This window comes from Mustelus asterias, chromosome 17 (assembly GCF_964213995.1).
Source record: "Mustelus asterias chromosome 17, sMusAst1.hap1.1, whole genome shotgun sequence".
In the NCBI taxonomy this organism is placed as follows: domain Eukaryota; kingdom Metazoa; phylum Chordata; class Chondrichthyes; order Carcharhiniformes; family Triakidae; genus Mustelus; species Mustelus asterias.
In genome coordinates, this window is record NC_135817.1 from 65,718,021 (window position 1) to 65,731,932 (window position 13,912).

General features: G+C 41.8%; 1 protein-coding gene across 2 annotated transcripts in view; it reads left to right on the forward strand.

Moving 5' to 3' along the window:
- The window catches only part of vgll3 (vestigial-like family member 3), a 108,212-nt gene extending 94,528 nt beyond the window's left edge, over window positions 1-13,684 (forward strand). The window contains exon 5 of one of the 2 annotated variants that reach the window (XM_078232856.1): window positions 12,906-13,684. The gene's annotated coding sequence lies outside the window, so the exon portion shown is untranslated. Of the gene's footprint in view, window positions 1-8,080; window positions 10,252-12,905 lie in introns of those variants that run through there. The other variant, XM_078232855.1, reaches the window with a different exon arrangement.
- Window positions 13,685-13,912: the final 228 nt, after the last annotated feature.

A 13,912-nucleotide genomic window follows, 5' to 3' on the forward strand; every position in this document is an offset into this window, starting at 1 on the left:
GAAAAGGTGAATACTGTATCACTAGCAGAGCACCTCACAAGTATCAAGCACTTTTTTAAAAAAAACTGTGGTTCTTTAAGAGAAAGGTCAAAAATCAATGCAACAAAAATCAGCAGAGCTGAGGTTTGGGACAGGGAAGAAATTGGTGGGTGGAAGCAAGTTACTGGAAACACAAAACCACGTGTAAAAAGTTGGCAAAGGCAATTCCAAGATCTTGAGTGAGTGCATACAAAAGGGGACATAAGCGATGCCAAAAATGTTTGGTGGGGCAAGGAATAGAACGCGTTCCATGTATTTACACCTGTGGGTTATTAAATCCAATGGCAATGTGAGCTGGAATCAGCCTACACAATTGAAATTGTAAGATTCTTTCAATATGCTGTTATTCCTGTATCTACTCATTCCCTTGGAACTGCAACCTGATGTGATGGAAAGACTTGCCTGCTCCTATGACCCAGAGAACTAGGCTGCAGGAATACAATTCCCGTCAGCAACAGCCAAGACAGGCTGAAGGGTAGGAGCCAGATTAAACGGTAGACCATCATTCCTCCTCGTGTAGCAGTTGTGAGTCAGGCTAATGACCTGCCACTTAAAAGTTCCTATTGTTATGGAAACGAGTTAGCTGTTTTTACTCATTCAAATTTGTTACACACTTCAATAACTCATCTCAGGTTTCAGCACTGATATAAAAAAACAGTTGAAGGTTTGGTTAAGTGAAGGGAAAGTAATCCTGTCTACCACAAGTTGATTTCCAAATTAATTTTTATCCTTAACTATTTATAATTGGAAAATTAATACTAAATTGCATGGCAAATGGGATGAATCAGCACTGAAACTTTACAAATATGCAACCTTGGCTGCATAAAAGAGTTGTGTCTTCACTTTATTTCTATTTGTAACATGTTTACATTGGTTTTAAAGAAAGCACTTTGTGGGATTAAAGTTTCAGCTCTTACAGGACTAACAAATGTGACTCAAGCTCCATTGCTTAGGCCACTGCAGTACCAAAGAGCAACAGTAAAACAGAACGAAAGAGGAAGCATTTGCACCAACAATAGCTCTGTCTCAATTTCAGGCAAAGTTTATCTACAATAACACAGTTTCATTCTCAGTTAAAGTCTATCTGCAATAGTACACAGCATTGTGAAAAACATTTTTTTTTGCCTGGAAACAATTTCTGCTCTGCGAAATTAGAATTTTAGTAGCCAAGGAAAACAATTGTGATGCCAACTCATATGGACTGTCACAAGCGATCAAGACCCAAAAATCCAATACTGAATAAGGGAACGCATTTAATATTTTACCTGAAACGATGTAGGCTATCTCTCTCCCGCATCTGTCTGACGGTTACCACTGGCATATTTTTTGACAGTTTCTAAGTTACTGCAACCAGTCTGATGGACTGTGTTCTTGAGCAGGGTCACAGAATTTGTTGGCAAATTTCCACAGCTAATTAAATCAATTTTATAAAATCTGAAAACATAGAAATGGCTGTCTAAGCTTGCAGGGTCTCAACAAATCTGGAAAATCTGCTATTAGAAAAAAATGAGACAGATTTCCTGGTACCATTTGTACATTAAGATTTATTGGCATCGGCCTGATACACAAGGGGACAGTTGACCACATCTCCAAATCCTGACAGATGTCATCTAATCAACAACAAAGCCATCAGCTTCACGTGGACAGAACTGTTGGAAATAGGAATGTGAGCAAAGTTTAGCCCTATTGCAACTTCCTTTTCGTTCGACTCACCGTCATAAATTAACCTGAAGGAGAAACATGAAAAGTCCAATATATTTTCCTCCAAGATTACAATAATCTACGAGAGAAAGAACCAGCTAAAAGCCTTCCAATTTGAATACCTTTACAACTTCATCAGGCAATCTAAGTAGATGAAAACAGCACAGTGAACCATTGGTTGCGTTTGTTAGTTCATGGTGAATCAATTTATTCAAGTATACTGAAAGATTGGCCATCTGTATGCATTTACATTGTTGGAGTTTTCAATCCATGGCCAAAGCAAATACACAGCTGCAATGGATTTGAACAAGCAACCTTGTCTATTGTCAATATAAAAATATATCTATTATTTGGTGAGGTTTTCCAGATAGAATCGGTTCTGAACCCACTGAATTTCAAGATGATGTCCAGACTTTAATCATCCACCAGTCTGATGCTGTTTGCAGATCCCAAATTGCTTTTAGTTTGACTTTTGTTGTTATTACCACTGTGTAGTAAGATCATTTCGAAAATACTTCAGATCACTTAAATTGCTGTTTTTGGTACGACATATGTGCTCATGAAAAAAATTAATACAATAAATCAAGTTACAAGGTCCAGCAAGATTATTGCTCCAAAAAGTTTCTGGCAGTTCATTTCAAGTATACACACCTTTTGGTGGTAATTATGAAACCAAAGATCCAATCGCAAACTCTCAGATACCAACTGACTCCGATAAATTACTGCGAAAGAGATTAAAAGGTAGCATTTTCTCTCTTTCCCTTTCAACAACAACTTCCCATACAACTTATTGCGCAGAATGATTAATGGCAAAAATGAGTCACTTTAATCCTGACATTTGCTTAAATGCTCAAATTATGAAAAGTAGCTGCTTTCCTCTTTACTCCCAATTATTTGTTTGATGGGTCAAACGGTCAATAACTCAAAAATCAGAAATAATAAGATACACATTCAAAAATATACTTAATATTTACCAACCGTCTCCAACATACCAGAGATTGTTTAAAAACTTAACATTCTACCAAGAGCATTAGCTCTTGGAAATAAATAGATAAGCTGTGAGTCCCATGACGCTCTTTCCCTTGAGTGGAAGATTGGCATTGCACCGATATTCTGTTTTGAATTTCGCTTAGAGCCTTAGAACAGTTTATCAACTGAGTTTATTAGAACATTATTTTGTTCTCATTTTGAAGTTCTGTTCTAAATCTCACGAGAGCGGCGAGGTGACTTATTCCCAGGCCTCTACCAAATCCACATTTGAACTGAGAACTAGGAGGTATGCAAAAGCGACGCGGGGTCATTTATGCTGATTTTTGGTCTCTCACTGTAAGGATGCACCTGGTATACATTTTGCACCACCCTCTGATGGCATGAAGAAATGGGAGGGGAAATTACTGTGGGGAATTTGGGATATATAACTATTTTGTGTAAGATGTTGCAGCAGCTGTTCCATTAGGTTAGCTATCTGTACATAATTATATTTTTCTCTTACTCAAGGACTTTGAAGATTAAAAGTAAGTGGCGGGTGTTAACTATCTTGTTACCGTAAATCATAGGTTCAAAATCTCAGCACTGGATGAAAGTTTCCACTTGCTGCTCACTGCAAAGGTACAACAGGAAATTAGTCTGGTCAATACTGAGCCAGGTTTTAAATTGATGTGATTCTATAAATGGGCACGAATTGGCACAAACTAAGAGACAACCCATGGTAGGTATGATAAAATTCAAATTGGTCCAATATACATGTTTGAGGCTGGGGAAAGGAAAGAATAACAGAGTCATTCCTATTCTGAGACTTGTCCAAAATGTCATCAGATACCTTGGCCGAAACCCTACCACCTTCACAGAACAGAAATCTCGGTTAGCCTTGGGCGGGATTTTAAGATCTTGCCCGAGCAAGGCTATAAAATCCTGCCCCTTAAGTAAATGTACTCTATTTCTGAGCATTGATTAAACAATAAAAACACTGTTGCCAGAGAGGTAATAGCTATGTCTCTTTTTATCACTAATCAAAGAGAGCAAGTGCCCTTGCAGCTCACTGCAGTACCTAACTATAACTGTAAGGCAGATTTAGAAACAGACGTAACTTACACTTTAAAAGGAAGGAAGGTAAAATAGGCAATGGCAGGAGATGAGAAAACAAACAGGCTCAATGTCAGTCTTCCATTTTACATTAGGTCCAAATTTCAAATATTTTGCCGATAAATTAGTGATGTTGCATTGCCAAAGCAAATAGATAGCACCCCATCCACTGAGACACAAGAGACAATATCAATGGATTATCATATAGAGACTGGATACAAACAGCCAATGCATCAACACTGCCAGGGAGAGAGAACACACAGGACTCCACCACAGCCAGAGAAAACATACAGGTAATAGGCTGCCAAAGAATTCCCCATACAATTCTAACATATATCTTGCATCCTATTGGGATGTCACTGCAGAACTAACCTTCAGTTTCCATTTCTATTGGAACTGCCTTTTGGGATAAATGGATTCCTGCTCTGCCTACATTAAGATGGGGAAAAATAGATACTGAACTTCAACATTATGCACCTAGCCACAGACTTCAGATGCCCACCTGTAACTTTCCATAATAACGATGAGCTTAAAGCAGGTCAAGATAAATTTCATAACAGATTTGTGAATCTGTTTCAAGAGATGATCATAAAAATTTTAGTTGAGAATGAACACCTTTGCCCATTTCTGCCACTTTAAGCCATAGGATTAATATGGATCTCCCCTCAGAGATAGAATCACAGAATCTCTACAGTGCCCATCGAGTCTGCACCAACTCTCCAAAGGATCATTTTATTCAGGCCCTATCCCCGCAACCCCACATTTTTATCCCACTAATTCCCCCTAACCTACATATCTTGGGACACTAAGGGGCAATTTTAGCATGGCCAATCCACCTAACTTACACATCTTTCAGACTGCAGGAGGAAATTGGAGCATCTGGAGGAAACCCCTGCAGACACAGGGAGAACATGCAAACTCCACACAGGCAGTCACCCAAGGCAGGAACCAAACCTGGGTCCCAGGCACCCCATAACGGATAGTTATAAGTAAAAAGAAAAATAGGTCAGGAATCCCTCCCCCACCACAACTGCGGAGCACAGTGGTTGGCACCGCTGCTTCACAGCACCAGGGATCCGGGTTCGATTCCCGGCTTGGGTCACTGTCTGTGTGGAGTTTGCACGTTCTCCCCGTGTCTGCGTGGGGTTCCTCCGGGTGCTCCAGTTTCCTCCCACATTCTGAAAGACGTGCTGGTTAGGTGCATGGACCCAAACAGGCACCGGAGTGTGGCGGGTAGGGAAATTTCACAGTAACTTCATTGCAATGTTAATGTAAGCCTTACTTGTGACTAATAAATAAATTACTTTTTTTTCCCTCAGCTAATGTGACGAGCCATTGGCCACTGACAGGATCTCCGGTACCAAAATCTGTGGGTGTTTGTATGCCTCACCTGTCCTGTCACCAGAAAATCTGTCACGGGGGATTGACATCGGCAGGTCTGAAAGATTCCATCAGTTGGAAGGGCCGGAAAATCCCACCCACTGGCCGAAATCTTAATCTTTGTTTGAAGCTGAATTTTCAATTCTCACTTGCAACAGGTCTTGCCTTGTGAATGGAGAATTCCACCCACTATTTCTCACTGACTGGTTGTAAGATAAAGGGGAATGCAAGAAACCATGGGTGCAACCTTCCGGCTCTTCACCCCAGCAGGAAATTCTGGTCTCGCCGATGGTGCAACCCCACTGTGTGTTTTCCAGGGGTGTGCGGTGGATTCAATGGTAAATCCCATTGATAGAAGTGGGACCTGAAGATACTGCTACCGGCTAATGGCACGCTGCCTGGAGCTGGCACGAAAAATGCCGCAGGAGGCCATAGAATCCTGGTGGATATGAAAGTGAGAGCAGGGAATGAATCTAAACTTATCAACTATAGTTAATAGAGAAAACTTAATAAGGTAATAGTCACATTCTCAATATTTTATTTCATAGGTGCACAGGTTTGTTGGGGTAAGTGTTGTAAGCAAAGATATGCAATTGACATCTTTTCAAAATTATTAATCTACATCATCTGACCCCAACACAATAGGGAAGCATTACCCCAATAAAGTTGGGGCTGTGATGGGGCAGTGGAAGGAGGAAGTGGGCTTTGACAACCTTGCAGTGGAAGGGCATTTAAAAGGCTCTTAAACATTCAAGACAAGTGCATTAGGTTTACAAGCGTCCTTCTTGTACATATATTTTTTGGGGGGGGCATGTGGGCTTTCATGAGCTTTAGTGTCAGACGCAATTTATTTCGCTGAGCTCCCATTTTCAAAAAATTCATTTTCCAGGATGTGGGCATCGCTGGCTAGGCCAGCACTTATTGCCCATTACTAGTTGCCTTTCAGAATGTGGTGGTGAACTTCCTTCTTGACCGCTGCAGAGCTTAAGGTGCAGGTACACCCATACTGCTGTTAGGGCTGGAATTTCAGTATTATTAACAGCAGCACTGAAAGAACGGTGATATATTTCCAAGTCAGGATGATGAATGACTTGGAGGGGAACATCCAGATCATGGTGTTCCCAAGCATCTGCAGCCCTTCTCCTTTTAGATTGGAGTGGGTTTGGAAGGTGCTGCCTAAGGAGCCTCAGTGAGTTCCTACAGTGCATCTTATAGGTGGTACTCACTGCTGCCACTGTTCATCAGTGGTGGAGGGATTAAATGTTTGTGGAAGGTGTAGCGATCAAGCAGGTTGCTTTGTTTTGGCTGATATCAAGCTTCTTGAGTTGTTGTTGGAGCTGCAGTCAACAGGAGAATATTCCATTGCACTCCTGACTTGTGCCATGTAGGTCTTGTAGATGGTGGACATGCTTTGGGGAAAAGGGGGGGGGCAGGAGGTTAGTTACTTGCCTCAAGATTCTTAGCCTTTGACCTGCTCTAGTAGCCACAGTAATTATATAGCTAGTCTAATTCAGTTTCTGGTCAATGATAACCCCAGGATGTTGATAATGAGGGATTCAGCGATGGTAATACCACTGAATGTCAAGGGCCAATGGTTAAATCCTTTCTTGTTGGAGATAGTCATTGCCTGGCACTTATGTGGCATTAGTTGCCACTTTTCAACCCAAGTGTAGATATTGACCCGTGTTTGCTGCAATTGTACACAAACCGCTTTAGTATCTGAGGGGTCGCGAATGATGCTGAACATTGTGCAGTCATCCACAAACATCCTCACTTCTAACTTTATGATGGAAAGGAGGTCACTGATGAAGCATCTGAAGATGATTGGACCTCGGACACTACCCTGAGAAATTCCTGTGTTGATGTCCTGGATCTGAGATGATTGACCTCCAACCAGCACAACCATCTTCCTTTGTGCCAGGTACTGACTCCAGTATTGCTAAAGCTCCTTGACGCAATACTCAGTCAAATGTTGCCTTGATGTCAAGGACAGTCATTCTCACCTCACCCCAGGCATTCAGCTCTTTTGCCCATGTTTGAACCAAGGCAGTAATGACCCTGGTGGAACTGAACTGAGCGTCCGTGAGCAAATTTCAGAATGTTTGTTGCCAGGAATCATTCAAGTGTTTTTGAAGAATCAAGGAAAACCAGAAGATGGTCAGCCAGGTCAAACTGAATCCTTCACATCACTTCAATATCTGGTATTTGGTTAAGTGTTGCTGTTTTTCCTTAGGTATGCAGGTTATCAGCAATAGTGTTAATTGTCCTCCTATTGTGTTTTAAGGAATTCTAATCTAAATGTTATTCATCCAAATCACCACAATAGATTTTAAGGTCATGTTACTGTGACAAATTCTATCACAGTAAAATATTATATTTAGAACATTAGGATGCCTGCATATTTTCTTGCATTATACATATAATATACATATAGCTAGTGGATTTTCACAATAATTTAATTGCAGTTTTAATGTAAGCCTATTTGTGACACTAATAAATACTTGACAAACTTTTAAAAACTTGAGATTATTAACAAGCATTCTTAATGGAGGGGTCCTAAAAAGAGTTGTAAGCTCATAAAAAGATTATAACTACGTATTGAAAAACAATTAAATAGAATACCTGAAAGATTTGTGGGTATTCTTTAAAAAAACCAGGTTGACAGTAAAGCAGTATCTATGTGCCTTGACAAATGTCACAAACAAGGCAACATGTTCACATAAGATTTTGATTTATGGTTTCTTAAAAGATGTTCGTTGAAGCAAAAGGAAGTGAAAATGTTATTGTTGAAAGGAAATAAAAGTTGGAATTGAAGAGCTAACCATTGCTCGTAAATACCGGCAGTGTTTATTCATCTAATACTTGCTTTCATTTTCAGAAAGTTCAGATTGCTGTGTGACCCGACAGGTGCAGTCAGTCTGCTTCTTCAGATTCTGCCTAATTACATAGGATGTCAAAAAGAGGAATCACTATTTAAACCACTTGACAATGAAAAAATGAAAATTTCAAGGCTCGCTGTCTTCAAGAGTGCTGGAACTACAATTTATTTTTTAATCTCTTTAAGATAATAAATATGGAGTTCTGAACATTCTTAGCAGTCCATCTGGAAATGGTGAGAATTTAAATATGGCACAATGATTAAAACAAGCAATGCAGTACAGCAGTGTCATTACAGAACACTGAACTTCAGCCAGCAGGGCACTGTAATGAGGCTGGAATTAGGGTGGTTTCCTGTCTCCTTTAACACAGCTTAAAAACAATGGATTTTGTTAACTGAAAACACCATTGCTCCCCAAGCTGAATGAGGCTTACTCTGTCACGCAAGTCGCCACATCTCCCAGTGCATTGAAGATGTCTGCAGAGCATATACTTGGATGCCTTTTGAAAAAAAGACACTGATATTTATTAAATCCTATCTAAAACTAAAAACAATGTGTATTTCTTATCATTTGGCATTCTATAGGTATATGCGAACACACAAAATAAGTTAAATTTAAGAATGGAAGTAGCTTCAGTAGCAAGGGGGTGGCATGGTGGCACAGTGGTTAGCACTACTGCCTCACAGCGCCAGGGACCCGGGTTCGATTCCCTGCCTGTGTGGAGCTTGCATGTTCTCCCCGTGTCTGCTTGGGTTTCCTCCGGATGCTCCGGTTTCCTCCCACAGTCCAAAGATGTGCAGGTTAGGTGGATTGGCCATGCTAAATTCTCCCTCAGTGTATCTGAACAGGCACCAGAATGTGGCAACTAGGGGATTTTCACAGTAACTTCATTGCAGTGTGAAGGTAAGCCTACTTGAGACTAATGGAGTCATAGAGCCACAGAGGTCTACAGCATGGAGACAGGCCCTTCGGCCCGACAAGTCCATGCCGCCCTTTTTTTTAAACCCCTAAGCTAATCCCAATTGCCCACATTTGGCCCATATCCCTCTATACCCATCATACCCATGTAACTATCTAAATGCTTTTTAAAAGACAAAATTGTACCCGCCTCAACTACTACCTCTGGCAGCTTGTTCCAGACACTCACCACCCTCTGTGTGAAAAAATTGCCCCTCTGGACACTTTTGTATCTCTCCCCTCTCACCTTAAACCTATGCTCTCTAGTTTTAGACTCCCCTACCTTTGGGAAAAGATATTGACTATCTAGCTGATCTGTGCCCCTCATTATTTTATAGACCTCTATAAGATCACCCCTCAGCCTCCTACGCTCCAGAGAAAAAAGTCCCAGTCTTTCCAGCCTGTCCTTATAACTCAATCCATCAAGTCCCGGTAGCATCCTAGTAAATCTTTTCTGCACTCTTTCTAGTTTAATAATATCCTTTCTATAATAGGGTGACCAGAATTGCACACAGTATTCCAAGTGTGGTTTTGCCAATGTCTTGTACAACTCCAACAAGACGTCCCAATAAATAAACTTTAACAATTAGTGGACTTCCATTTGAACCACCCAAATTTGCTTCCACTTGAAAACAATTGCTTTCAATGGCCCGGTGTCACCAATTTTCAACTAGCCTGTGGGACTGAGCTCTTCACATGCACCATGGCTTCTCTGTGGTGGAAGGAACGGGCTTTCAGACAGGCACTGTCCTGTCCATACATCAACGATGTTGGAGATGCCAGCGTTGGGCTGGGGTGAACACAGTAAGAGTTTTAACAACACCAGGTTAAAGTCCAACAGGTTTATTTGGTAGCAAATACCAAGCACTCCGAAAGCTAATGGTATTTGCTGCCAAACAAACCTGTTGGACTTTAACCTGGTGTTATTAAAACTCTTACTGTATACATCAACGATCCAGGGAACACCAGTAATGATGCCCACCTCAAAGTACTGTTCCCAGTAACACAAGGGAAGATGGCAATGAGGGACAAGAATGAAGAGCGTAACATACATTGGATTTTATGAAGATCGAGAATGAACAGACATTTTTTTTGCAAACGGACAAATTGTTACTTCAATCTCAACGAGAAATGCATCGAACTGTTTTTCCCATTTCCTGGGCTAGAACATTTCCACATTCACAACAAGAAAATAAAAGTTTCCCAAATGACAATTAAGTTTATTTTTATTCATTCATGGGATAAGGGCATCGCTGGCCGGCCAGCATTTATTGCCCATCCCTAGTTGCCAGAGGGCAGTTGAGAGTCAACCACATTGCTGTGGCTCTGCAGTCACATGGAGGCCAGACCAGATAAGGACGGCAGATTTCCTTCCCTAAAGGACATTAATGTGAATAACATGACTACGTGACCACCATGTAGAACTATTTTGCTTACTTGCTTTCATAGAAACATAGAAAACTACAGCACAAAACAGGCCCTTCGGCCCCACAAGTTGTGCCGAACATATCCCTACCTTTTAGACCTACCTATAACCCTCCATTCTATTAAGTCCCATGTACTCATCCAGGAGTCTCTTAAAAGACCCTATTGAGTTTGCCTCCACCACCACTGACAGCAGCCGATTCCACTCGCCCACCACCCTCTGAATGAAAAACTTCCCCCTAACATTTCCCCTGTACCTACCCCCCAGCACCTTAAACCTGTGTCCTCTCGTAGCAGCCATTTCCACCCTGGGAAAAAGCTTCTGAGAGTCCACCCGATCTATGCCTCTCAACATCTTATATACCTCTATTAGGTCTCCTCTCATCCTACGTCTCTCCAAGGAGAAAAGACCGAGCTCCCTCAGCCTATCATCATAAGGCATGCCACTCAATCCAGGGAACATCCTTGTAAATCGCCTCTGCACCCTTTCAATCTTTTCCACATCCTTCCTGTAATGAGGCGACCAGAACTGAGCACAGTACTCCAAGTGGGGTCTGACGAGGGTCTTATATAGCTGCATCATTATCCCCGGACTCCTAAACTCAATCCCTCGATGGATAAAGGCCAGCACACCATATGCCTTCTTAACCACCTCCTCCACCTGCGGGGCCGATTTTAGAGTCCTATGGACCCGGACCCCAAGGTCCTTCTGATCCTCTACAGCATTAAGAGTCTTTCCCTTTATATTGTACTCCTTCATCCCATTTGACCTGCCAAAATGGACCACTACGCATTTATCTGGGTTGAAGTCCATCTGCCACTTCTCCGCCCAGTCTTGCATCCTATCTATGTCCCTCTGTAACTTCTGACATCCCTCCAGACTATCCACAACCCCACCAACCTTTGTGTCATCGGCAAACTTACCAACCCATCCCTCCACTTCCTCATCCAGATCTATCAGCTATTTCGGAGCAAGTCTATTAAAAATTGAAACACCTTATACATATGGACCTCATTTATAAGAGAAAACATTTTCCAACAGTATATCAAAAGGTGTTGCAGGAGTGGGGCCTGGTGGGATTGTGGCCTGTGCAGACATGATGGGCCAAATGGCCTGTTGAAGTGGAAACTTTCCTGCTTCTTGACTGTGATAGAAAGACTCAACAAAATTCGTATCGACTAAATAACATTGTCATTATTTACGAAAGACTGCATGCAGTATTGGCTGACAACTGGAGTTCAGACAGCTTCTCACCTGAACAATGGTTGGAGCTGCCTATGTAGTTCAGGATGGAGGCTGCCCCCAACCCTGGACCCCCGACACTACAGCAGTGGATGCGGGGGGGGGGGGGGGGCGGGGGAGGGGGGCCATCCAGATTCAGTTGGGCCATCCAGATTCAGTGTCTTAGAGGAGATCTAGCTTTCCATCTCAGAGTGCTCCCAGAGATCCCTCTTCATTCTCAGAAGGTCCATGGTGAGTCAAGGGCGCCTTTTTTGAAAGCCAGCCACCAATGCATCCACTATCTCTCTAGTCAACTCCGTCAACACTCTGATGAAGCTCATCTGGTCCAGGGATTTATCAACCTTCAATCCAGTTAACTTTTCAAGTACTACCTCTTTTCTAATTCGAATTGCTTTTGATTTCTCAGTTTCACAAGTCTTTTGGTTGCCAAGCATTTCTGGGAGATTTTCTGTACCTTCTTCCATAAAGACAGATGCAAAATAACTGTTTAGTTTCTCTGCCATATCGCAGTTTGTTACACATTTAAGTGGTTGCACGATTGCTTTAAAAGTCAGTCACACGATTTTATGGTGATGTCATTGGGATGTTTCACAGGCTCCTGATTGGTTTCATTTAAGATCCGCAATTACAAGATAATGGTTGGAATGCGAGTCTTTACAGGTAATCAAGCCTTTACAGGTATAGACAATGAGACTGGAGAGAGGGATAATCACAGGTTAAAGAGGTGTGAATTGTCTCAAGCCAGGACAGTTAGTAGGATTTTGCAAGCCCAGGCCAAATGGTGGGGGTTACATGTAGTGTGACATGGACCCAAGATCCCGGTTGAGGCCATCCTCATCCGTGCGGAACTCGGCTATCAGTTTCTGCTCGGCGATTCTGCGTTGCCATGTGGCTTGAAGGCCGCCTTGGAGAACGCTTACCCGAAGATCGGAGGCTGAATGCCCTTGACTGCTGAGTGTTCCCCAACAGGAAGGGAACACTCCTGCCTGGTGATTGTCACGCGATATATGTTAATCCGGACAACAATCACCAGGCAGTGTTCCCTTCCTGTTGCGGAACACTCAGCTGTCAAAGGCACTCCGCTTCTGATCCTATCTAGAGCATTTTCAGTACTTTGACAAGCAAATAAAGTTGCAAATGAGTTGGTCGTATCAACTTTTCTCAGTACAATAAGTCGTAAAATCTTTAATTTTCTCCAGAACTTGAATCATCCAGCAAAGCCAAGAAGCAAAACATACGACGACTTGACAACGACACTTGAAGAGCATTATTCTCCAAAGCCATTGATTATCGCAAACGGTTCAGGTTCTACCAAAGGATTCAAGTGGAAGGCAAAAGTATTGCTCCGTTTGTGGCAACCTTAAAAAGGCTGACACAACATTGCAAGTTTGGTGAGTCATTAGAAGATACTCTTGGAGATTGTCGAGTTTGTGGTCTCCAAAGTGAGGATTTTCAAAGAAGATTGCCCACTGAACATGCTTTGACTTTAAAGACAGCAGTAAAAAAAATTGCAGTGTCAATGGAACTAGCTGCTAAAGAGGCTTCATAATTTGGTGAAGAATGAAGGTCCACAATTTGGAAATTGCCCATAAGCATGCCACAGATGTAGCATAATTGGCCAATGAGTGAATGTTGGGACTCGGATAGTCAATGTGGTAAAATGGGTCACGTTGCAAAACATTGTTGAGCTAGAACAGCTTCCCATGAGAAGAATATTTAGAAGAAGAACCTGGGGTCATTCAAGAAAAAGAAGTTGCACACATTTACAGCGTGGAAGAAGAGAATGTCTAGAAATATGAGGAAGAGCTCCAACTGAATGTCTCATCCATACAGGGTAGTACTGTGGCAAATTTGTTCCTAATTTAGCTGCATTATTGAAGTCATTGTATCATTTACTGTGTATGAAACTGTCATGGGACAGGACAATGGAATGTGAGAAAGCATACAAAGATGCTTCAATAAACACCTTGTTATTTTGAATTTATGTTTGCAAACCACACTTTTTATTTTGTTTAAAACCCACAACCCCTAACAGAGTTAGGATATTACACAGTTCTCCACTATATATTTTCCTGTCCCCATCGGTAATGGGTCCACATTTGTCCTAGCTAATCATTTCCTTTCACATACCTGAAGAAGCTTTTACAGACGGCATTTATGTTCCTCACTAGTTTGCATTCATATTCTCTTTTCCCTTCCTTAATCA